Source organism: Pelophylax lessonae (assembly GCF_965119305.1).
Source record: "Pelophylax lessonae genome assembly, chromosome: 12".
Classification (NCBI taxonomy): domain Eukaryota; kingdom Metazoa; phylum Chordata; class Amphibia; order Anura; family Ranidae; genus Pelophylax; species Pelophylax lessonae.
Window position 1 is genome coordinate 78,167,081 of NC_138779.1, and position 27,780 is coordinate 78,194,860.

Consider the following 27,780-nt stretch of genomic DNA (forward strand, 5'->3'; position numbering starts at 1 on the left):
AACTACGGCAGACACAAAGGGCCAGGAAAACTGTTTTTATCAGGATTACCAGGTGTAAATACAGGGGAAAAGCCTGAAAACCTTATCTAAGGAACATAATAGCAAAGTCAGCACCTAACAGGATCTTAAAATGTATGTGAAGCTTTACTGGTATAAAGGGTAAAATACTAGGTAGCCCGCTCTTACATGTTTCAGCCTACATGGCCTTAATAAGCTATATTAAAAAAGCCAATAAAGCTTCATATACATTTTAAGATCCTGTTGGGTGCCGGCTTTACTACTATTTTCAGATTGTCCTCGGGCTTACAGGAGCAGCACCCTTAAACACTTGCCGATCAGCCACCGCACTGATACTGCAACAGGCCAGGCTCTGTCCCCCAAAACAATGTACCTGTATGTTGTTTTGTGGGACATCTAGTGGGGGTGTGCGTACGCACCTATTGGCCACAAGGGGAGCCAATCAGTGGGTGCGGCGGATGCGACTTCTGCCGGGCACCCGCGATCGCTCCCCGTGGAGACAGAACAGCGGTCTGCCGATGTAAACACGGCAGACCGCTGTTCTATTAGTAATGAACACAGGGATACAGTGCATATTTTTAGCACTGATTACCGTAGTAATGTCACTGGTCCCCCAAAAAGTGTCAAAAATGTCAGTTAGGTGTCCGATCTGTCAACCGCAATGTCTCAGTCCCGCTAAAAATCACTGATCGCCACCATTACTAGTAAAAAAAAAAAAAAAAATTACCTAAATCTTTCCCCTTGTTTGTAGACATGTTAACTTTTGTGCAAACCAATCAATATACACCTATTGGGATTTTTTTTTTTACCAAAAAAATAGGTAGCAGAATAAATATTGGCCTAAAATGATGAAAAAATTAGATTTTTACATTTTTTTATTGGGAATGTCAGTTGAAGTAACGCAGTGCCATATCGCAAAAAATGGCCTGGTCATTAAGGGGGTAAAATCTTCCGGTCCAGAAGTGGTTAACATATCCAGTTAATTAAGGAGGTTACCATACAGAGTGATGAGTTCTTTATTGCATCTAAGGAATGGTAACCTGCAATATATAATATTTTGTTTTTTGGATTTAGATATATATATATATAAGGACATTGTTTAGAAGGCGCAATATTGTATATTGTGGCCAAATATCCTTGATTCTGTGTAACAATCTTATAGAGAAAGTAAACAGTTTCTTTTTATTTCTTTTTTGATTAAACTTAATGAAACCATGGACCATAACCGCCACATAGATAGGACCTCTCAGTTATGATCCACTTTTGATTTCATAGCTCTGTTGTTATACCTTAGTGATGGTCAAAGTGGTTTTCCACCCACTTAGACTATGTAGTTGGAATGAAAGGACTGGCTCTTGCATTTTTTCTAATTAGCCCAAGTAGAATTTCTGATAGTAAGAATCTTCAAATCAACCTTAGCTGTTTCCAGTTATTAAATATGGATCCAGTTGTCCTGCTTTTCGTAGAGTCAAACCTCTCTCACTCTACACAGAGTCAGTAGCACTGGGCAAAGACCCAAAAAGTAATAATTCTCCCATAAATAATTATCCCATATTTTATCATAAAACTAGCATGTTTGATGTCTAAGAACATTTTTGCACCACCAGGCTTTTACAGAGAGTTTCATGGTTGTGCTCTGCAAGGGAATGGGGTATACGCCCTCATGTGTGACTCTATAGTCGCATGGGCTGCTCAGATGTGATAGGGAGGAAATGCTCAGCATAGAAACTCACTGAAAACTGAGCATGTGCAGAGTTGCCACCACAGCTGCAAAATCCCTAACTGAATTGGGGACATGGACATAAGGTGAAGATAGAGAGCAGCAGGATCAACCTGTTTTTTTTTTTTTGCGAGATACAGAAAACAAATCTCATAGTGACTGATTATGAAAATCATATAATGCACCATTTATTGATATATATATATATTTTTATAATGTGGGTTTAGTGACATTTTAACTGGGGCACAGGGAGCAAAAAAAACTTAAAGTAGAACTATAGACAAAAATGTTTTTCTCATTTTGGATAGAGCAAGGAAGGGTTATAACCCCTGTCAGATTTTTTTTTTCGCAATCTGTGTTCCATTTTGGAATTTTCACTTCTCTTCCTTTCCCATATCCAAACAAGAAGTGAGAGGAAATCCCTACAAATTAAGGGAAATCCTTGTGGGACCCCTAGGTCACCAGAACTAGTATCCCCATTGGAAGATTTAACCTCTATTCATTTTCTGGAGACAACCCAAAATGTCGGATTTTCTTTCAATTTCACTTTCAAAGAAAATGGTAAACAGGACAAATCGAGAGGGGGAATCTTCTTAACAGGGGCACAGACAACTATTAAATCTGACAGGGGTTCTAATCCCTCTCCAGTTTATCTAAAGCTAAAAAAAAAAGTTTTGCCTTTAGATATAGTTTAACATGAGTTCTAAATTCTCACCACTTTATCCAAAACAAAAAAAGGTTTTGGCTTTAGATACTTTGGGATTGCCCTTTGCTATTCTAATCTAAAAATGCCAGATCTTTTAGAGGAGGCTCTGGCATTTGACAGATGGGTTAGAACTAGGGATCGACCGATTATCGGCAACACCGATATATTGGGGGCCGATCTGCACTTTCCCCGACATATCGGAATCGGCCCCTGAGGTTACCGATATTGCGGGAAAGTGCATGTACCAGAGTGATGCCTGCAGTTAGAGGCATCACCCCGGTACCAGCACCCATAGCCAATGGTGGGCTGTCTTGTAATGACAACCGATGCGGCTGAGAAGCCGCTTGGCTGTCATTACAAGATAGAGAAAGAAAAATTCCCCTGGTGGTGGGACTTTAAAGGCACTTGTATTGATCACAAAAAATAGTAATGTAATAAATGTATTTTAGTCAAAAAAATCATAAACATTATTAACCACTTAAGCCCCGGAAGATTTTACCCCCTTCCTGACCAGGGCCTATTTTGCGATTCGGCACTGCGTGACTTTAGCGGACAATTGCGCGGACGTGCGACGCTGTACCTAAACGAATTTGACGTCCTTTTTTTCCCACAAACAGAGCTTTCTTTTGGTGGTATTTGATCACCTGTGCGATTTTTTGATCATGCGCTATAAACAAAAAAAGAGCGTCAATTTTGCAAAAATAACAATATTTTTCACATTTTTTATATGAAATTCCCCCCAAAAAAAATGTAAAAATCAAAATGTTTTAACATTTTCGGCCAATTTGTTTTATGCTACATATGTTTGGTAAAAAAAATCACAAAAAGCGTATTTTGATTGGTTTGCGTAAAAGTTATCGCGTTTACTAACAAAGGGAAAGATTTTTGTCATTTTTTTTAACGCGTAATGGCGGCGATCTGCGTTTTTTTTTTGCGGTAATGCGACATTGCGGTGGACAGATCGGACCCTTGACTGACATTTTTGACACTTTTGGGGTTACCAGTGACATTACTACAGTAATCAGTGCTATACATATGCACTGTTACTGTAAAATTACACTGGCAGTGAAGGGGTTAACTTTTTTGAGAGGGAGGGGTTATGTGTGTCCCTAGGGGCGTGATTCTAACTGTGATTGGCTGTGGCTTGAGGTGTAGGAACAGTGATCAACAGTAATACATAGTAGAGCCGTATGATCACTATTCCTACACAGGGGAGAATGACAGGCGGCTTGTTTACATTAGCCGCCTGCCTTTCTCCCTCTCCACCGACAATCGCGAGTGACCGGCGGACGATCGGGTCCGCCGGTCACACGCTCGGGGGGGTCCGTGACCGCGCGGGAGCGCGCCTCCGGCGGCGCGCGCTCGCTCCTGAGACCCTCACAGGCTAGTGACGTAGACCTACGTCGCTTTGCCTGTGAGGGGCTGACAGCCGCAGTAAATAGTCGTGCGGTGGTCGGCAAGCGGTTAAAGAACATTAAAAGAATGCAAACAGTGTATTCCAGAAAAAAACACAAAATGCGATAAATGGTCAAGTTAATAGCACAATGTATACCCAATGCATTTCAAAGCCAATAAGCTTCTTCTTCAGGGGTGACAGTGATGGCTATAACTATTCCTATGCATTGTGTTATAATGCGATTTGCACTGTTTGCGGATTTTAAAAGCAAGCTAGCAACGATCGTCTGCCCGGTGGATCATCATAGTTCAATATTGGTGAACAATGTCACAACAGCAACTTTCCCACAAGTGGGGTGAAAGCGCTCCAAGATATGGACCCTATGGATAACTGAAGTCCAAAAGGTAAGGAGCCCTGAAATGTTACAAAAGATACATTATGACAACCAAGACCCACAGCAGACAGCATCCATTTTTTAAAATCCGCAAACAATGCAAATTGCATTATAACACAATGCATAGGAATAGTTATAGCCATCACTGTCACCCCTGAAGAAGAAGCTTATTGGCTTTGAAATGCATTGGGTATACATTGTGCTATTAACTTGACCATTTATCGCATTTTGTGTTTTTTTTTCTGGAATACACTGTTTGCATTCTTTTAATGTTCTTTAATAATGTTTATGATTTTTTTTCATAAAATACATTTAGTACATTACTATTTTTTGTGATCAATACAAGTGCCTTTAAAGTCCCACCACCAGGCGAATTTTTCTTTCTCTATCATATTTAGGGATGTGGCACTATTATCAGGGACTCTGCTGAGGCCAAACTTCTCAGCTGTCATTACAAGGAGCAGGAGGGGACGTCCCCCGCGCCTTCTGCAGCATCCTACCTGCACGGCCACCGAAGAGAAGACCCGATCAAAGCCGGATTCGGCTCTGATTGGGTCTCCATGTAAAAAAACCCGGAAGTGATGTCATGACATCACTTCCGGGTACTCGGCGCCAAATTCAAATAAATGTGAGCATTCAAAACAGCCAAACTTGGCATTTTGAATTCTTTTAAGTGCAGAGGAGGGGTTTGGGGTCCAAAATATCGGTATTGGTATCGGCAATAAAAAAACAATATTGATCGATCACTAGTTAGGACTGAGCTCTGGGAGGAGATGAGGATAATTTTAATTTGGATGAAAACCCCATGTACATCTGGAGGTTAGGATCAAAAAGTCTGCACGGGGATACTGCATTCAGGCATCAGTTTTATGTAGGCTTACACATGCTACTACAAGGTACAGCATTTCAGCCCTGAAACATATTAGCCCAGGTCCGCTTCACTTTACTGTATGTAATGAAGTGTAGCGGGGTTAAACATGCCTAAAGACACTGTTTGATATGTGGGAAGGAACTAGGCTCCCTCTAGTGGTAGCTGCATGGAATTTCCTGGGCTGTGACTTCCTTTTCACAAGATGAAGAAACTACATCTCCCAGGCTGCTTTGCAAGATCCAGGAACTAGGCTCCCTCTAGTGGTAGCTGCATGGAATTTCCCAGGCTGTGACTTCCTTTTCACAAGATGAAGAAACTACATCTCCCAGGCTGCTTTGCAAGATCCAGGGTGCACGGCTGCACCGCACGGCACTATGGGGGAGGTTATTTAAAGGAAGAGAGAAGCGCGCGGGGGGGGGCCTTTCTGCGCTGGACTCTGAGGAACCAGCGAGCGAGAGTGAAGGACTGACACTGGATATTGGGCCAGAGCCTTTTAGCCTGGAGGGACGACGTGGAACCGTCCCATCTCAAGCACGAGGCACATTCCTGGAGGTCATACTGCTGTTTGCCGAGACCGGAAGTCATCCGCCAGAAGGACCCCGCGCGGCTGGCATATAGCCAAAGGATTGAGACCGCAGTGGAAGCGCGCGAAGGAGAAACTTCTGTTGGTGAGAGGGCACATGCCCAATAACTGACTTTATCTGCTGAGGAGACAGTTTTATCTACAGATAGCGGTAGCGCAGCAGGAGGTGATAAAACCCCGGGGTTTATCACCATACTCTCTCAGGAGACTCATAGACAAACAATACGGTCTGTAAAGGAGTCGCCAGAGGCTTATCTCTCTCGCAGAAGTTATTGCTTAGTTACGCAGACACCCTGCGGTGACAACTAACAGCTCGTTGTTTTCTCTCTCTTGATCTTTATTCCTAATCTGGATTACAAATGAGCTCTATTCAATAACCTTGCTAGCGAAGATCAACAAGAAAGAAGAGAACTCTGGGGGAGGGACTCAGATAGGCCCACCTACCTGGTACTGTGTTTAGCCTTAATGCAGGAGGAGTGTGGGGGTATTCTTTTACCTTTTTAAAGCTGTTTTAAATAACCTTTTATGGACTTGTATTGTATTGTATTGTATCTCCCCTATTCAATTTGATATATAGTAAACTAAGTTTGGTTAATTACAATCTTGTGCGTTGTTCCATTGTGTCACCCAGAAGGACTACTATTCAAGAAGGTAACAAGGTATTGTTGCATAGTGAAGTATTGTATTCCAACCTGTGTATCTATTTGATAGTCCAGTCCTATTCTGGGTCAGTTGTGCCTGAGGAGGGATCGAGCCAATTTGATTGGGTTGTTAGGCAGGGTGTAGACCCAATAATATAATCAGCAGCTCCTGCGGGGGTGGTGCTACACGTGGGGGCTCGTCCGGGATTTCTACAGTCCTGCAATACAACCCTCTCAGCCATAGAATCCCCTCCACACGCAGAAATGGATCCTGTCGCTGCTGCTGAGTGGTGCAAGGAAGAGAATGTCATAGTGGAAAATGGCCTGGTGGTTGAAATCAAGGGAGAAGCCTGGACTGAAGAAAAGCTCCTCCCTGTTTTGAGGGCACTATCCACAGACAGGAAATTTTGGGTGATTGACATGAAAACTGACACCACTGTCCCACACACGTATGCACTGTGTGAGTGGAGGAAGGGGGTCCCTGATTATTTCAACGGAAACAGTGTAAAAACTACTGACCAAACAGAACTTTTCCTGATACATCCAGGAGTTCCTATTGCGGGTCCCTCATCCACCACCCCTGGGGTATCCAGCCAAGAAAAAGGTGTCCAAGAAGGGCATCCTGAGTCATCACCTTTGTCGACTTTTAGCTCAGAACTGTGTGCTGTTCTTGGGGAGATTGTGGCAAAATGTAGTAGGGACTCCTCGAGCTATTTGATGACTGGATATAGGAAGCTCCGGACATTCTCTGGGAAACAGCCTGTGCCTTCAGCAGAAGATGGGTTCGAAGAGTGGTTAGATACCGCCACTCAGGCTTTGGAGGAATGGGAGGTACCAGAACAGCACAAGAAGCAGAGAATCACAGAGAGTTTAAGGGGACCTGCATTAGAGGCTGTACGTAATCTAAAGCTTAGCAAGAAGAACTGCACTGCACAGGATTATTTGGACATTCTGCAAGATGTGTTTGGTCGGACGGAGAACGCGGCTGAACTTCTCTACCAGTTGGACCACTGTTATCAAGAAGAGGGGGAGAAGTTGTCCGAATTCATTAAACGTCTGGATAGGATTATCCACCAGATTCTGTTAAAGAAAGGAATAGACCACCGGAAAATAGATGAGACTCGTGCACGACAGGTTCTGAAAGGGGCTCAACCTTTAGATCCCATTGCCATACTGTTACGAACTCGTCGAGATGGCGGCATTCTAGAATACCCCGATCTGATTCGAATGGTCAGAGAGGAAGAGGTTATGTTGGACAACAAGAAGAAAAGTCGGCAGTTTGACTCAACTGCCCGGGTTGGAGTGATAAGTGTGGAAGAGGGTGACTCTCAAGTTGAACTCCTAAAGACCCAAGTGTCTCAGTTGATAGAAATGGTGTCCATCCTGACTGGTCAGGTATCCACTCTACCCAAGGGGAGTATATCGGAGAGGCCAGATGAACCTGTTAGTCTCAGCACAGATCCAGAGCCACGGCCTGCAAGATTGTTAACTTGTTTCAACTGCGGGGGAGTTGGGCATGTTAGAAGGGTATGTCCCAGCTCAGGAAATGCTGCCGCGAAACCTCGCGAGCCAGCGGGAAACTTCAGAGGACACCGGTGAAGGAGTCAACCGGGTGTCCGCCAGTCTTAAGGGACTCCAGAAGTGGTGCAGGATCAGGGAAACTGAGTCAGGGGGTCAGACCCAAATATAACACCCCCAGTTCTAGACTCCGGGTTACTGAGGGAAGGAAAGTCAATGCACACCGGATTCGGCGGGGGCCTAGATCAAGGAAGAAAAAGGAGAAGAGGGCCAGGGTACAGAGAACTGAATCAGATAACAAGGCTACATCAAGAGAATTCCCAACTAACTTGGTCGGGCCCTCCCCAGTGGTCTCGGTTCAGGTGGAAGGAATTTACACAAGAGCCCTCCTTGACACAGGGGCCCAGGTGACTCTTTTGTATAGAGACTTCTATGATAAATATCTTACCCATCTACCTTTGCAGAAGTTGGAAGATCTGGAGATATGGGGTATTGGGACCCAAAGTTTTCCCTATGACGGGTATCTGCCAATCAAGTTGACCTTTGATCCATCAGTGGCTGGTGAAGCGGAAACCTTCGACACCTTAGCGGTGGTCTGTCCTCGTCCACCAGGGGCCAACAAAAGCTCTCTCATCGTAGGAACAAACACTGACCTGGTAAGGCGCCTTCTGATACAACTGGTCCAGGGACAAGATGCTCAGGCGCCAAGGATCCATCCCATGCTACGGCAGGCCTACCAACGATTAGTGTTGGAGCAAGAGACCCCCGCAGAAGGAGTTGGACGACTCTGGAAGCTGGATAGAGCAGAAAAGGTCTTACAGCCAGGAGAGGTGGCCTGTTTTAAGGCTTCTGTTAAACTCACATGGCAACAGCCGGGTCCCTTCATTATCTTTGAATCAGGTCAAAAGGAGAGACAGAGAGGGATAGAAGTGATCCCTGAGGTGATCCCTTTGAAGGTGTTACAGGAAAACCGTGGAAGGGTTTTAGTGAGTGTCAGAAACACCTCTATTACACCAGTGAAGGTACCGGCCAGAGTGCTCCTGGGCCAAGTCAACCCGGCTACCCCAGTTGCCCCCATTGATTTCAAAGAAAAGGAACAGGGTGAAGCGGTTATAGAGGAGCTTTGCTCTGGAAACGCTGCCCTCCCGCCGGAATGGGTGAAGAGGGCCAAGGCACAACTTGCTCGATGGAGGGAAATATTCTCTAAGGACGAGTTTGACGTGGGATGTGCCAGGAGCGCCACTCATAAGACCCGCCTGAGTGAGGACAAGCCTTTCAGGGAGAGAGTCCGGCGAGTCCCCTTAGGTGACTTAGAAGATCTACGTCAACAGCTGGCAGAGCTCAAAAAGATCGGGATTATCCGAGAATCCAGGAGCCCGTATGCTTCCCCGATAGTGGTAGTCCGGAAGAAAAATGGATCTTTGAGGCTTTGTATCGACTACCGAACGCTGAACAGAAGAACCATCCCAGACCAGTATACCACTCCTCGAATCGAAGATGCCCTACAGAGTCTGTCAGGGGCGAAGTGGTTCAGTGTGATGGACTTAAAGAGTGGGTATTATCAGATCCCCATGCACCCTGAAGATCGGGAGAAAACAGCCTTCATCACCCCTGTGGGGTTCTTTGAGTTCAATCGCATGCCTCAGGGGTTGTCCGGGGCCCCTGCTACCTTCCAAAGGCTGATGGAGAGGACCGTTGGAGATATGAATTTGATAGAGGTACTGGTATACTTGGATGATGTTATCGTGTTTGGCAGAACTTTAGAAGAACATGAGGAGAGGTTGGAAAAGGTCTTGAAGAGGCTACATGAAGAAGGTCTGAAACTTTCTCCTGAGAAGTGCCAATTCTATCAGTCCTCGGTCCATTACCTGGGCCATATCGTGTCTGAAGAAGGGGTGGCCACTGACCCGGACAAGCTGGATGCTGTTGCTTCCTGGCCGAGACCCACAAATGTGACCGAACTCCGGTCATTCTTGGGCTTTTGCTCCTATTACAGGAGGTTTGTGGAGGGGTTCGCCCAGATTGCCCGACCCCTAAATGAGCTCCTGAAGAATGAAGAAGATGATGTCCCTGAGTTGGTAAAGCCGGCGAAGTCCACCATAGGCCCCCGGAAGGCTAAGGAATCCATCCAGGATCAGTGGACCCCGGAATGCGAAGGGGCCTTTGTCCAGCTGAAGGAAACCCTAACCACTGCCCCTGTGTTGGCCTATGCGGACCCCACAAAACCATATGAACTGCATGTTGATGCCAGCCGAGATGGGCTGGGGGGGGTACTTTATCAGGAGCATGAGGGTCATCTGCGACCTGTTGCCTATGTGAGCAGAAGCCTACTGCCTGCTGAAAGGAATTATCCTACTCACAAACTTGAATTCTTGGCCTTGAAGTGGGCAGTGGTTGACAAATTGAAAGACTACCTGTACGGAGCTGAATTCATTGTCAAGACAGATAATAATCCCCTCACCTATCTGTTGACTACGGCCAAGCTGGATGCAACAGGACATCGATGGTTGGCTGCCCTCTCTAGCTTCAATTTTAGCCTGAAGTATCGGCCAGGAATCGGAAATAGGGATGCAGATGCCCTATCCAGAAGGTTGCATGTTCCACAGGAACCTGCGGAAGAATGGACTCATTTGGCTCCAGAAGGGGTGCGTGCCCTATATCAGGGAACTGAATTTCGATCCCGAGGAGGGTCAAGAGCAGAAGAGATTGGGGTTTCGGCTATCGGAGTACCCAAATGCTACTGCCAGGTGACCCAAGTTGAAGGGGAGGGTGTGCCCCGGCTGTCCAAAAGGGACTTGCGGAAGGAGCAGTTGGAAGACCCTTTGGGAAAACTTCTCTTGGAAGCCCTGGAGATCCAGAGCCCTGAGTTGCTTCTAACTGACTCCCCTCAGGGGGCCCGTCTGTTGCATAGAGAGTGGACCCGGTTACAGATCAGAGAAGGAGTGGCCTACCGGAGAGGTCCATCTGAAGATCTGGAGGAGAAGTGGCAACTGTTCTTACCAGCTAAATACAGAGAGGGAGTTCTGGCCGCTCTTCATGATAATCATGGCCATCTGGGGCCCGAAAGAACCTTTCAGCTTGTCAGGGACAGGTTCTACTGGCCTTGTATGAGGGCCGAAGTTGAAGGATACTGTCATTCTTGTGTCCGGTGTATACAGAGGAAGACTCTGCCACGTCAAGCAGCCCCAATGGGCCATCTACAAAGTCAGGGACCCATGGAGCTGGTGTGCATTGATTTCCTTTGCTTAGAGCCTGATCTGAGTGGCCAGGGGAATGTCCTTGTGGTAACAGACCATTTTACCAGATATGCTCAAGCATTCCCAACAAGGGATCAGAAGGCCTCAACGGTAGCCAAAGTTCTTGTAGAGAAGTTCTTTGTACATTATGGGTTACCACAGCGCCTCCATTCTGATCAGGGAAGGGACTTTGAAAGCAGACTGATCAAGAGACTGTTAGATATGTTAGGCATTCAAAAGACTAGAACCACTCCCTACCATCCACAGGGGGATGCCCAGCCTGAACGATTTAACAGGACTCTTTTGGATATGTTGGGGACTTTGAGCTCAGAGAAGAAACAGCATTGGGGCAGGCACGTAGCTGCCATTGTGCATGCCTACAACAGCACTGTCAGTGATGCTACTGGATATTCCCCTTATCGGCTGATGTTTGGAAGGGAGGCTCGGTTGCCAGTGGATTTGGCCTTTGGCATTTCGCCTGATCATACCTCTTCAGCATCGCATAGAGGATATGTGGACCGACTGCGGAAGAGTCTGAAAGCGGCCTATGACAAGGCTCAGGCCACATCTGATCAACGTGGACTGCGGAATAAAAAAAATTTCGACCTAAAAGTTCGGATCCATGACCTGCAACCAGGGGACAGGGTTTTGTTGAGAAACTTGGGTGTCCCGGGAAAACACAAGTTGGCAGACCGCTGGAAGTCCCAACCTTATGTTATCTGTAAGCAACTGCCAAACCTTCCTGTGTACCAAATTCGGCCTGAGGGAAGTGTGGGTCCATTGAAGGCTTGGCATCGGAACCATTTGCTGCCTCTCTCTGAAGCGGTTCGTATGCCCCCTGTGGAAGACTTGTCAGCGGCCCCTTCGACTTCTCGCCGGTCCAGACCAGTTACCAGATCTCAGACGATGCTCCCAGATGAGGGAGAGGGAAGTTCTCCATCTGAAGATTTGGAAGATGAAGAGGAGGTACCCGACTGGTTGTGGTCATCTCAGTTGCCAGAACCCACACCTGCCTCCCTGTCTTCGTCTGACTTGGCTGATAGAGGAGCCCTTCGGGCAGAAGCCCCTGAATTCATACCCTTTCATATGCTTCCAGAAGAAGCAGCTGAGGATGAAGATCCTGAGGAGGAGGTTGCACCCTTCTCTGAAGAAGAACTGACCTCTCTTGAGCCATCAGGTGCCTCTGTGTTGGAACATGAGGAGGGGGACATGGAAGAATCCTCAGAAGTGCCTGATCCTAGTACCTCTGAGAGCATGCCTCCACGGGAACAGAGGGAAAGGAGAGTCATTCACCCACCTAAGAGACTGACCTATGATCAATTGGGTGAATGTTCGGAAGAAGCTGTTTTTATCTCCAAAAGGTCTCCTGACCAGCCTAGTTCCTCCACTGTAGATTTGGTGGGGGACAACCCTAGCTCACCCCCAGGCACAACTGTACAAGCCACCCAAGTTTTGGGGGGTCTGTGAGAGATCATGAGAACAAAGTATTGAAGTAGAAAACGTTTGCATTTAAGTTTGTACATAAGGATATTGGGTTTGGCCATTATAATAAGCACAGTTTTTGAGGTTCACAATTTGGTTTACTTTGTGAGTTAATGTTTGCGCACATTTTGTTGCTCTGACCTCACTATATGTTTTTTTTCTCTCTCACCTTTTGATGTTTTTTTTTCAACACAAACTTTAAGATGTAAGTGTTTAAGAAATTGCAAAGGCACATGTGCTTTTTAAAGGAGCACTATATAAAAGCACTAGAAATTAGCACTATATTAACACTGTAGAAATCACTTATTTGCTTATTAATTGCACTTTATCGTTTTACTGTTGCACTGCTATTAGAATACAAAATTGGATATATTCAGATTGACTTATTTCAGCAAAATGTTAATGTTTTTGTTGTATAATGCCAACCTATGCACTAGGGTACATACTGTTGACCTCTTTGGGGACCAAAGTTTCTCAAGTGGGGGGAGTGTGTAGCGGGGTTAAACATGCCTAAAGACACTGTTTGATATGTGGGAAGGAACTAGGCTCCCTCTAGTGGTAGCTGCATGGAATTTCCTGGGCTGTGACTTCCTTTTCACAAGATGAAGAAACTACATCTCCCAGGCTGCTTTGCAAGATCCAGGAACTAGGCTCCCTCTAGTGGTAGCTGCATGGAATTTCCCAGGCTGTGACTTCCTTTTCACAAGATGAAGAAACTACATCTCCCAGGCTGCTTTGCAAGATCCAGGGTGCACGGCTGCACCGCACGGCACTATGGGGGAGGTTATTTAAAGGAAGAGAGAAGCGCGCGGGGGGGGGCCTTTCTGCGCTGGACTCTGAGGAACCAGCGAGCGAGAGTGAAGGACTGACACTGGATATTGGGCCAGAGCCTTTTAGCCTGGAGGGACGACGTGGAACCGTCCCATCTCAAGCACGAGGCACATTCCTGGAGGTCATACTGCTGTTTGCCGAGACCGGAAGTCATCCGCCAGAAGGACCCCGCGCGGCTGGCATATAGCCAAAGGATTGAGACCGCAGTGGAAGCGCGCGAAGGAGAAACTTCTGTTGGTGAGAGGGCACATGCCCAATAACTGACTTTATCTGCTGAGGAGACAGTTTTATCTACAGATAGCGGTAGCGCAGCAGGAGGTGATAAAACCCCGGGGTTTATCACCATACTCTCTCAGGAGACTCATAGACAAACAATACGGTCTGTAAAGGAGTCGCCAGAGGCTTATCTCTCTCGCAGAAGTTATTGCTTAGTTACGCAGACACCCTGCGGTGACAACTAACAGCTCGTTGTTTTCTCTCTCTTGATCTTTATTCCTAATCTGGATTACAAATGAGCTCTATTCAATAACCTTGCTAGCGAAGATCAACAAGAAAGAAGAGAACTCTGGGGGAGGGACTCAGATAGGCCCACCTACCTGGTACTGTGTTTAGCCTTAATGCAGGAGGAGTGTGGGGGTATTCTTTTACCTTTTTAAAGCTGTTTTAAATAACCTTTTATGGACTTGTATTGTATTGTATTGTATCTCCCCTATTCAATTTGATATATAGTAAACTAAGTTTGGTTAATTACAATCTTGTGCGTTGTTCCATTGTGTCACCCAGAAGGACTACTATTCAAGAAGGTAACAAGGTATTGTTGCATAGTGAAGTATTGTATTCCAACCTGTGTATCTATTTGATAGTCCAGTCCTATTCTGGGTCAGTTGTGCCTGAGGAGGGATCGAGCCAATTTGATTGGGTTGTTAGGCAGGGTGTAGACCCAATAATATAATCAGCAGCTCCTGCGGGGGTGGTGCTACAGAAGTTATATTTCGTTTTGAGTCAGAGGCTTCCATTATTAATTTTAGATCATATATTCTGCTTTATATTGGTACATCACTACCGATTGTTCCTGGTAAGATATCTGCATGTTAAAGCACCACGTTTGTATATAGAAGATTGTACTATAGCTGCATGATTTCATATTGTAGAACGTGTTTATCCACTCTTTGCATAGGTGTGAAAATGAACGCCTTTTTCCTGTACATCATTTTTCCCAAATTGGCTCCAGCTTTTCTCTTTGAAGTCAGCAGTGAAATGGAAAATCTTAGTGAATTTGACATTGCTGTGCGTGGATTTTCAGACAAAGACACTTGAATGTGTTTGCGTGGTGGCAGCAATCATAAATCAAGGTACTGGCTATTAGAATTCTGCATCGCTTTTGGCAGACATTCCATGCTTTGATCCCTTCTTAAGCCTATTACATTGAAAGTAAGCTACTTTACTGGCTAAAAACTTACCATATCTGATGATCTGTTCATTACTTTCAGCAGATCCACTGAGATTAAAGTTTGCTGGTAAAATGACTAATTGTCATAGTTTTAATCTTCTTATAGGGAAATGATGGATTAATTTATTTTGTCAGCTAAAGAGTATTTTAATGATATCTTATATTTACATATGGTAACTTCAACATATTATTCAGTGCTTTAAAGAGTTCATTGAGATGGTCACATCAGCCCCATCCCTTGAAATTGTTCACAATCTAGTCTCCATACCACACACCCTAGGGGGAGTCTGGAGGGCAGCCAATTTAGGCTACAAGAATGGTTTTGGTTTGTGGGTGAAAACTGGAGCACTGGAGGAAACCTGTACAAGAAGAATATACAGACTTCATGTAGATAGCGTGCGAGGTGCAATTCACACAGGACTGAAAGCTACAAGGTAAGAGCAAAACCAAACAATGCGCAATTAAAACCCAACTCCAGGTTGCTCTTTGATCCAAGTGCTCTTTTAAATAATGTGTACTTAGGCTTTTTGCCCTCCTTTCCTGACCCAAACTAGCCTACCGTCTCCCATCCCACATGCATATTTACCTGATTTGGAGGCTGTGGCCTGAACAGTTTGCATCCTATGCTGAATGTCTTCTGTGCGCTCCTCACAGACTTCTATAGACTTGTGTACAGAAGCTGGAGCTGCTTGGGGAGGGGCAACCACATACAAGTCTATGGGGATCTACTGCAGACAGTGCACACAAGACTTTCGCGAAAGGATGTAAAGCATGCTGCGGATGCCAGGTCGGTCAGCATCCAAAAGGTACAGGATAGGCTTATTTAGGTCAGGGAAGGAGGGTAAAAAGGATAAGTGCACTTTGTTTTGAAGTGTACTCCTCTTTAAACCACCAGAAATACATTTCTGCTGAAGGGTGAATGGGGCTGCATCATAGCACGTGCACCACATGTTGTTGCAAAAGATGTCAATGTGCTTTGAGGCCTTGTTTACATCACAACATGATATCATTCACATCACAGTAATGCCTTGTATACCGTATCTCCCAAAAGTGAGTACACCCCTCACATTTTTTGTAAATATTTTATTATATCTATTTATGCGACAACACTGAAGAAATGACACTTTTCTACAATATAAAGTACTGAGTGTACAGCTTATATAACGGTGTAAATTTGCTGTCCCCTCAAAATAACTCAACACACAGTCATTGATGTCTAAACCGCTGGCAACAAAAGTGAGTACATCCCTAAGTTAAATGTCCAAATTGGGCACAAAATGTCAATATTTTGTGTGGTCACCATTATTTTCCAGAACTGTCTTAACCCTCTTGGGCATGGAGTTCACCAGAGCTTCACAGGTTGCCACTGGAGTCCTCTCCCACTCCTTCATGATGACATCATGGAGCTGGTGGATGTTAGAGACCTTGCGCTCCTCCACCTTCCGTTTAAGGATGCTCAATAGAGTTTAGCTCTGGAGACATACTTGGCCAGTCCATCACCTTTACCCTCAGCTTCTTTAGCAAGGCAGTGGTCATCTTGGAGGTGTGTTTGGGATCGTTATCATGTTGGAATACAGCCCTGCGTCCCATTCTCTGAAGGGAGGGGATCATGCTTTGCTTCAGTATGTCACAGTACATGTTGACATTCATGGTTCCCTCAATGAACTGAAGCTCCCCAGTGCCAACAGCACTCACTGTAGGGTGTCCCACATTGCCTCGGACACTTCTTCAATGAGGCAGAGAGGGGAATATGTACAGGATACCAGAGATGGATCCTGAAAGGCAGGTATGTTTCCCCATTATTTGAGTTGAGAAAGGCTGCTTTAGCTGAATTTACCCTCCAGGACCATACCAGACACTCTAAAGTCCACTTTCAATTGTTTTTCACAGCTTACAAGCTCCTCCGGTCAGCTGTCGACTTCCTACTGCAATAACATCTTAGCCTCCCTTCGCCCCGGAGCTGAACCCAATCCTGGTGATTCTGAATTTTTTTTTCAGAAAGCTTTTTAAAGCATTTTTTGAGGTTTGTGCAAGGGTTTTTTAACATGTATCAAGCTTCAACCTTTTTTTCTCACTTGGCAGTAGGAGGAGAGCAGCTCTAAAGAAGGAGAGGAGTTTTTTTCAGGTGTGAAAACACACAAAATGTGTGTGGTATGTATTGCGAGTTTTCAGGTTCTCCCGCTAAAATCTATGGGACCAAAACTGTCTGATTATGTGAAAGAAAAAAAAAAACTCAGAGTGTCCTGACAGATTTTATTAGGTGTGGATTAACTGGTTAGCTACCCTTGGCCTATCACCCATTGACCTTGTAATGGATAGACTTCTTTGACTTTCAGCTATGTACTCTAAATGTTGTTAAACTTCACATGATGGTAGTTATTTTTAAATGAAATACAATCTTTTTTTATCCTTGGTCTTCAAACAAGACCTTGATCTTTCTCTGTTTGATGTACCTGTACTGTCAATCTACATGCTCAAGGGTTGGTAACTTACTCTGGATGACTATGAGAAATCTTCAATTATTCTTATATAATTAAAAAAAAAAGTAATCTCTCAAAAGCTCTTGTACGCTTTTGAGTGTAGAGTGATGAATGTACAGATGACTGGGTGTTGAAATGTGAACAGGCACAATTGCAAACAATGGGATTCTACATGTTGAACATAGTCAGGCACAGGGGAACACACTGGAAAACAGTCAGGAGGGAATCGGGGTTTATGGAACTGAAGTTGTGTAAATTACTCCCATTTCACCTTCTAAATGTACATAGTTATACTGTATATAGTTACATAGTAGTTGAGGTTGAATAAAGACAATAGTCCATCCAGTTCAACCTGTGTAAGTGTGTATGGCCGTAATCATCTCTCATACCCTCACAAATGTAGTTGTGCAAGTTTTTTTAGTTTTAATAAATTTTTCTTGAAAGGGGTTTTACAAAGTAAAAATAAACACAGGAGATCAAAGGTACCAAATTTTGTACAACATACAGAGTAAAATTCCGCCTGGCGGTAGAAATGATGGAGTGCAACCACATAACAGGTTCCATATACTATTCCATTACTGCTGTTTAGAATCAAACCAATGTGCAAGTTTTTTTTATTGGTATAAGCATTCCTAACTGTCCCTCATTTTGAAGGAATGTTCCTCTTTTCGAACAAATTCCCTCTGCCCCTCTTTCTTCCTCAGTTGTCTCTTAAGCCTCGTATACACGATAAGGATATCGCAGGAATGATTGTCTGTTTTTTTGGGGGTGTTTTTGCATGCTTTCTCGTATCGAAAACCAATAGGTTACTAAAGTTGCGAAAATTCTCGTACAACAGAATAAATATTTGGAAGTGATGTAATGTGTTGTATTGTAATGTATTCTTTAATTTCAGAGCATATGTGGGCTTGGTCACACAATTTTTTTTGTTAAAATATTATACTAATTACACAAAAATAATTTGTTCTAATATCGTACGACAAATTTTTTGCTTGTTCCTTGGGATATTTTTGCATGAACTGTCGTGATCTGCTCTCGAAAGCTGTGTATTTATGATCAGATTATCTGATGATCACTCCAAAAGCGGTATTTTTCATCCAATTTTCTCTCCGTGTGTACTAGTCATCACTTCGGCTTGATGTAAGGATCTCTATAAAAAATGTATTATTTTTAAATCAAAAGTGTTTTAGACCCCTTTCACGCATATGGACCGTTCATTTCATCAGTTCAGTCATGTCAAAATGGATGAAGTTTTCATCAGTTTTTCATCAGTTTTTCATCCGCTTTTCGTCTATTTTTCGTCCGTTTTTCATCCGTTTTTTTACATCCCCTACCAATGCAAAAATGAAAAACGGATGAAAAACGGACTGTTTGCCTGTTAACATCCATTTTTCATCTGATCCATTTTTTTTTAACGGAAGAAAAATAGGGCTTTCATCCGTTCAAAAAAAGGAATATTGACGGAAGCGGATGAAAACAGATGTAAATGGATGATCATCTGTTGTCATCCATTTTTTCATAGGAATGCATTGATGTCCGTTTTGTATCCGTCAACGGATGGAGGAAAAACGGACAAACGGACCATATATGTGAAAGGGGCCTTACTCTTCTAAATCCTTTTATATAGGCTTTCAATTATTCTATTTGTTGTTTTTAAATGCCAAAATAAAGTAAACGTAGTGATTATAAAAACATTACGTTATACCAAATATTATGTGTGCATTATTCTTCATTGTCCCTGCTACTGGAGGCAGAGCAAGGGCACGTAATTTGCCTGTATACTTCTTGCTATAATATGTCCCTCTTTCCCACCTCACAAAGCTGTGAGGTATGCTGTGAGTAAATGTGTTAAAAATTCCTATTAATCCTGATAGTTTCCGCTTTCTTTTTCTCTGTATAGGGTGACCACCGGCGTATGGTGCTGCAAGACAGTGGTCACTCTGTGCTCTCATCTAATCTGCTAAAGTTAAAGTAGTGTTGAACCCCAAAAGTTTCTTAAACTAACCTATTCTTATCTACTAGGGCAGGGCTCTCCAAACTTTCTAAGGAATGGGCCAGTTTCTTGGCCTTCAGACTTTAGGGGTGCTGAACTGTGAACAGTGGGAGTAGAAAATGCCCTGGCGTTAGTGGGTAAAAGCAATGTCCCATCATTGGTTTGAATGGAGGGACTAGTGCCCCATTGTTAGAATCATTGGGAAGAATAGTGCCTCATTAATATTGTCAGTGAGAGAAATAGTGCCCCATCAATGATGTCAGTTGGGCCAGATAAAGACCAGTTGGGCCAGATAAAGGCAAGTCAAGAGCCACATCCAGCCCCTGGGCCACAGTTTGGAGACCACTGTACTAGGGAAACCTTACCCGAGGACATAATTTAGATCATATATGTAGTGCTACCCCCGTAGGAACCGCTTGAGTATTACCCAGATAGTCCTTACTTTTCCACAGCCAGGTACACAGCCACTTTAGCTCAATGTAGTCAAAGACCAGTCTAGGGGTGTTGTTTTGTAGTTTTATTTTGTAGGAACTTGGATAGGGTAAGGGATTTGTGGTAGGATACTCCAGAACAAAATTATGCACAATATGAGGACTCTAGCTGATCTGAAATTGAGCAGTAGGTAAAGTCTCTTGCTTGGAGCAGATGACAGACCTCTCCTGTGTAGCAGTGCAGAAATAAAGAGTATGAGTAATGTCTCTTGTAGTGAAGGACAGGTAGCCAAAGCTCTTTGGATCACTAGCCAGTGATCCCTTTAGTTGGACCCTCAGCGGACTGTACTAGCACAAAGGGGTAGCCAAAAAGAACAGGCCCCTAGATCTTTGGTCTGTACTCACGGGAGTCGCAAATAGATCTTCTTTTAGGCATGGCTTCCCTTCATTCGGCTCTTCAGAAGCAAAAGAGTCACTCCTCTACTTTAGCTTCAGGCCCTTGGGTCGCCCACTTGAGACAGCATGGCAGCAAGTGCCAGGGTGACAAGCCTGCCTCCCCACTGGTTGGTGCACTCCACCATTTTGGAAGGACCCAGAGCTCACATGTTCCTTGAATATATAGACCTATCCCAGCATACTGAGAAGCACCTCCCCTGTAATTGGTTGAGACTACATATATATTCCTGCTTCCTATTTGCTTATCTCCCATCTGTGTTCCAGAAAGCTCTATTAGTTTCTAGAAGGTGGGAGGAGCACAGGCAAACTAAGCAGCATCAGAACACCAAGAGCAGCCCTACCTAATTAATTGCAGCATTCTGTTAGGCAGACATGCTAAGATAGATTTTCCTCTAGCCCCACTGTTAGAAGTAGAAGCAAACTACAATCTAATTCTTTACATCTAGCACCTATGCTAGGAGGGTGCCACACTTATGTGCAGTAAACCCTACATGTTTAAAACTTGACAGGTGCTGGTTCCAGATCCCTAAGCATAGCTTCCCTGAACTTCCTGTCAGGGAGAGTACACTCTGTGTATTAAGTCAAAAGAAACAGCAGCTGTGTATTTATTGGCTCTGAGGAGGTGGGAGCAGGGTAGTGTCTTGCCATCCTAAGGCTTTAAGGCTGTGTGTTTGTGTTGACAGACACAGCTCCCAGGAGGAAGCGCACAGGCAGGGGTGGCTCTGTAGGTTCCTGTAAAGGAAAGGAGTGACCCTGAAAAGGGAAGTTACAGTTTTAATCTGACTTTAATGCTTCAGGCTGGTTGATTGACAACTGATCTAACTGAGACGATCTCCTTTTTTGTAATATATACACTAGTGGCTGGTTACTTTCTAAACCAGGAGTGTCAAACTCAAAGTTCTTATCTGATAAGAGGAAATGTATAGGAGGTGAAGTGTGGGCTATCATTTTATAATGAAGAAATTGGTAAGGACATGTCATGGGTATTAACAAATAAGTATAACACCACATCCCCAAATAACTAGACAAATTCATATATCCAAAAGGACAAAAAATAAATAAATAAATGGGACTTTATATGTGTATATTCTCTCAAAGAAATTGAATAAAATCCACTTAAATTAAAATATTTTATTAATAAATAACCAACATGAAGGTATAAAAACTCACATAAAAAGGATTAGCGCTGTCCACCCATCCTCCCCCTAATTCCCCTATGCTGTCTTTTCTCCATTTCTCCCTCCTCCTTTCTTGTTCTCACCTTTTTTTTTTTTTCTTCTTTTCTGTCCCTCCTTCTGTCAGCCCAGTGGTACGTCCCTTCTTAGTAATAAATATTCTGACACGGCCAATAGAAAGCTACAAGGTCGAATCTGCCAACTCCAGGAGTTATACTATCTGACTCAAGTACTGTCTAACTCCTCACCATAAGTATACTTTTCGCTGAGGTTATTCCATCCTGTTTTACTCAATTGTCAGTGCTATATGTGTATTGTACTGGTTTTATCTTCTTATTCCTACTAACTGTATTTGATTCTCAGTATTTGGATGTTTTATTCTGTTGCTGTAATCTTCTGATATAGCTTTTTGGAATAAAGAAAAAAAAAAAAAAAAAAGCTTAGCGCTCAACACAATTTCTTATAGCACCTCCCGCTAGCCCATCCATAGCACCATTGAATTCTCATAAACAAGGGACGCGTTGTCCTAAAGCCACCAAGAGCAACAGATAAGATGTATAAAACATGACTGTATATTACAAGTGTTGACTGTGGATGAGGCTTTTCTCAATGTGTTTTGCTTATCACTTCCTCAGGAAGATGCAGTGTTGTGTATATCATCAAACAGATGGAAATCAGACAGGTAAGAATCTTACTGCAGATGTTTGTGGTGGTGGTGGTGTTTGTAGATGCTGACTTATATAAAGTGTTTTTCCTCTCCGCTAACATAAAGCATTTATGAGACATTGCGTAGACTAAAGCAATCACACAAAGTGGTAGATTATAGTTTATTTTCTAAACTCCAAACCTTTATGGACGTTAACATTTTCACTTTTGGACAGAAAGGTCTTAATATTTGTATCTTTTAAATTTGACTAGAATTCAGTTTAATAAATATGGATATAAGGGAAGCAGTCAAGCATGTCCACAATTACCCCATAGTGAAAATTCTAAGTTTATTTGCAAGATTGTCAGATGCCAACTTGTATGGCTAAATAGGACAAGGTGAGGTGAGGGACTTTTAGGCTTTTTGTGCAATGAGAAATTTACGACCTGCAAAAGTAAGAGAGTAGTTTAGGGAAGTATGTGACTGACTCAGAGGGTTCTCCCACTCCAATGGTATATATAGGGGTTGCCATAGTACCATACAGGGATTAATAGAAGAGATATGAAGCACCAAGTAGGTGAGCTTTGAAGCACAGACAAAATGTAGATTATATAGGCTAGAAAATAAGTGGTTGGGTCATTTCCACCATTATACTTCATTTAGCATATGGTATACAGCCTACTATTCTAGACGATAACTACTTATTCGAGATAGACCTTTACATATAACATCCTAGTTGTATAGGCTTTCAAGAAGGGGAACCTCCCCAAGAAAGACCATATTATAAAATCAGTTGGGGATTGGTTATACTTCGGAGGAGTGAAGGAAATGTTTTTGCTAACCCTTTCCCTTATGTCTTCAAATGTTCAGTTAAAAAAGGAGTTTTGAGGTGTTGTCTGCTGGCAGCTACATGGAATTTCCTGACACTGAATAACCCAAGAACTTGGTTGTTATCAACTGGGCACATGTTCATAATGATATTATGCATATGGAATCTTAGGTGACAAAGGACAGGAGAAGGGTAGATGTGCAATTAACTAATTAACTTAGTCCTGTTGGGTGGACCACAGGAGTTCAAGAGACTTCTGACAGTTTACTGGTAAATAACCCTCACAAGAGGATTGTATTCAGTGCGTGCTGAAATACATATAGTAAATGGATTTACCCTTAACTGCCCAAACCAAGGTAGAGAGTTAAGATCTCAAGTATCATTCATGTCTGGAAGTTAGACTTTGATTGTACCTAGTACAGGTTAAGGTAATTGTATCTATGTATTTATTAATTTGATGTTTCAGATAGATAAATTAATTACTTTTGATTTGGTAGAGTTTACCATCAGCCTTAAGATACTGTCATATTTTAGATTGAGAGGGTTTAAAATAGGTTGGAAAGTGAGATATACAGTATTTCACAAAAATTAGAACAGTGTAAATTTGCTGTCCCCTCAAAATAGCTCAACACACAGCCATTATTGTCTAATCCGCTGGAAACAAAAGTGAGTACACCCCTAAGTAAAAATGTCCAAATTGGGCCCAAAGTGTCAATATTTTGTGTGGCCACCATTATTTTCCAGCACTGCCTTAACCCTCTTGGGCATGGAGTTCACCAGAGCCTTGCAGGTTGCCACTGGAGTCCTCTTCCACTCCTTCATGACAACATCACAAAGCTGGTGGATGTTAGAGACCTTGCGTTCCTCCACCTTCCATTTGAGGATGCCCCACAGATGCTCTATAGGGTTTGAGTCTGGAGACATGCTTGGCCAGTCCATCACCATTACCCTCAGCTTCTTTAGCAAGGCAGTGGTTGCCTTGGAGGTGTGTTTGGGGTCGTTATCATGTTAGAATACTGCCCTGCGGCCCAGTCTCTGAAGGGAGGGGATCATGCTCTGCTTCAGTATGTCACAGTACATGATGGCATTCATGGTTCCCCCACTGAATTGTAGCTTCTGCACTCATGCAGCCCCAGACCATGACACTCCCACCACCATGCTTGACTGCAGGCAAGACACACTTGTCTTTTTATTCCTCACCTGGTTGCCACCACACACGCTTGACACCATCTAAACCAAATAAGTTTATCTTGGTCTCATCAGACCACAGGATTTGGTTCCAGTAATCCATGTCCTTAGTTTGCTTGTCTTCAGCAAACTGTTTGCAGACTTTCTTGTACATCATCTTTAGAAGAGGCTTCCTTCTGGGACGACAGTCATGCAGACCAATTTGATGCAGTTTGCGGTGTATGGTCTGAGCACTGACAGGCTGACCCCCCCACCCCTTCAACCTCTGCAGCAATGCTGGCAGCACTCATATGTCTATTTCCCAAAGACAAGCTCTGGATATGACGCTGAGCACGTGCACTCAACTTCTTTGGTCGACCATGGGGAGGCCTGTTCTAAATGGAACCTTTCCTGTTAAACCGATGTATGGTCTTGGCCAGTATGAGAGAGTGAGAGCGATAACACCAAATTTAAAACACCTGCTCCCCATTCACACCTGAGACTTTGTAACACTAATGAGTCACATGACCCCGGGGAGGGAAAATGGCTAATTGGGCCCAATATGAACATTTTCAGTTAGGGGTGTACTCACTTTTGTTGCCAGCAGTTTAGACATTAATGACTGTGTGTTGAGTTATTTTGAGGGGACAGCAAATTTACACTGTTATACAAGCTGTACACTCACTACTTTACATTGTATCAAAGCGTAATTTCTTCAGTGTTGTCACATGAAAAGATATAATAAAATATTTACAAAAATGTGAGGGGTGTACTCACTTTTGTGAGATACTATTTGGAAATGATAAAGCTTAACCCAAAATTTTGGATATACTTATTTATTTTAAGGTACTTATATAGCACTGACCATTTACGCAGCACTTTACATACACATTGTACATTCACATCATTCTCTGCCCTCAAACCATGCAGACACAGGGAGAACATGCAAACTCCAGGCAGGTAGTTTCATGGTTGACATTTGAACCGATGACTATAGTGCTAGGCAGTGGTGCTAACTACTAAGCCATTGTGCTGACATCCAACCACTTTCAGATTTTGGATAAAAGGAGTGAGTCAGATAAAGGTTCCTATGGAATTTGAGGCTAGAGAATCAACTCACAAGATATTTGGCAAAATCAACCATTTTTGCATTTATTGAGCAGATAGCAAAACTCTAAATGGTATGCTTACTAAACCAAAAGGGAGGAAATAAGAAAAAAAGTTAATTGTTAGGGTTTACATACAATGAGAGAACTTTTATTTCTGAGCTCTACTTCTGAAAGTACTAGCTGCATGCCTGGCTGCCATGCTGACCTTCTTCAGTACTTTGAGTCACTCACCCAGAACAAGCATGCATATAGGAATTTCTAGGTCTGCATGCTTGTTACAGGTCACCAGGCAGCAAGTATTTACAGATTTAGGTAATCTCCACCTCTGGATTCTCTAAAATGTAAAATATTGAAATAAATCAGTGCACCTGCTGCAAGGGTGATGTTTTTGGTATGACCTTTTGGAAACAGGAGTAGATCTTTACCTTGGAGTGGTAGTGATCACACTGGTGCAGCCAAAATGTAGAAATGCTGATTAGAATTGTTTCACTTTAGGGCACCAAAAAAATCAGCTTATCCATAAAAAACCTACCCATGCCCATTATATAGGATCAGAGAGGATGGGAACTAATTACAGTCTATGTAAATGAGATTGCCGCTTAATTACACCCCTTATAATTGAATGTAAGAAGCTGCTGTTTTGTATGAATTATAACAGATGTGTCCTTGCGAAAGCAGATCTGTGTTGAGGTTTCCAGTAATGTCTGTGTTTAGACTATGATGGTGACTCACTGGTATCATTTTTAGTAGTGACATTACTGAAAAGTTCTCCAGCTGTAAATAATTCCAGGTACAATGAATAGATGTTATTTGTGGAAAGCACAAAAGGTGAGGATTGCACTGATTGGTATTGGCCGTTGAAGTGTTGACTAGGGATGATCGAACGGTTCGGGTCCACCATCGGTTCGTCCCGAACATTGGGTGTTCGAGGTTCGGCCGAATTTAGAACTTTTTGCCCAAAAAGTTTGGAATTCGGCAACCAGAACCGACCAAAATGCAATGCTTCAGGAAATGGGCTTTAAAAGCCCGTGATTGGACCAGAACCATTAGCAAAAGCCAATTGAGGGGGCAGGAGAATGCTAGGAATGTGATTGGAGTGACTAGGGGGTCCCTAGACCAATCATTAGTGAATACGCCCCCCAGTATATAAGATCGCCCCCGCCATATTTCTAGTATTGTTATACTGGACATGGAAGAGAGTGGAAGCAGTTCTGTTAATATTACTTTAAAAGTGTAATTTAGCTATTTATTAGTGTCAGGAAAGGGATATCTAGTGTAGTTAGAGTGCTCCTTTACACTTTAGTTAGCTTCAAAAATTTAGTTTCTGTAGGGAAAGTGTTAAGTGTCAGGGGACCGTAGTGTAGTGTAGGGTTAACTGGCAGTGACTGCTATGGCAGGGTGACAAAACCCTTCCATAGCAGGGTGACCGCTATAGAGAAATGATCATTTCTCTGAATAGCTTCGGAACTGGAATATGGCTTCTCACCAGCCAAGCATTTTTTATGCTGCAGGGGCTGCCACTGCCAGTGCTTTTTTGAGGACATGTTTGATGTCAGACATGACATCTGAACATGTGTATAGGGGGTATATATAGACATATATGTCTGAATATATACCCCTAGACATATATAGGTGTGATAGTAGCAGAAATAAATGCTTGCGCTAATGAAATCATTTACAGTAATATATTTCTGCTACTATCACACCTATATATGTCTAGGGGTATATATTCAGACATATATGTCTATATATACCCCCTATACACATGTTCAGATGTTTTGCCTGCCTCAAAAGAACCCCAAAAAATGCCAAAAAAAACGCTAGCGTAAAAAAAAAAATGCCCAGGTGTGTTTTTGCTGGCATTTTTTGGGGGTTTTTGGAGGCAGGCAAAACATCAGAACTTGTGCACAGTACCACTATACACAAGTTCAGATGTTTTTCCTGACTGCAAAGATCCCAAAAAAATGCCTGCTATTAAACCGGCAAGGTGTTACAGGAGCGGAGCCAACCCCCTGTCAGAAAGTTTTCTAATACAAACAATCCTTTTTTTTTATGGTTCTGGACATGCTACAGAGCTGAAACTTCACATGTACACTTTTTAGACCCCCCAGATCTGAAATCCAAAGTAAAAATCAAAAAATCTCTTTTTTTTTTTATTTTTTCAATAATTGGCTTTTTTTATCAAAAATTACAATTTTTAAGAACTTTTTTTTTGTGTGATTTTGTGTCTGGGGGGGTCTAAAAGGTGTACCTGTGAAGTTTCAGCTCTGTAGCATGTCCAGAAACAGAAAAAAAGATCATATAGGTGTTAAAGTTAAAGGAGGGTCCCGACCCACATCCCTGTTCTACTGAAAAATGATCTTTTTTTTTTCATGGTTCTGGACATGTTACAGAGCTGAAACTTCACATGCACACCTTTTAGACCCCCCCAGATACTAAATCCAAAGTCAAAATAAAAAAATCTCTCTCTTTTTTTTTTTCAATAATTGGCTTTTTTTTATCAAAAATGACAATTTTTAAGAACTAATTTTTGTGTGATTAATAGTTAATGGGGCATGACCCAGAACCCTAGGCAATTTTTAGGGGCATTTATTGGGTTTTGGGGCTTCAAAATGGTGTTTTTTGATTACCGAAGTTCAGGTCCCATT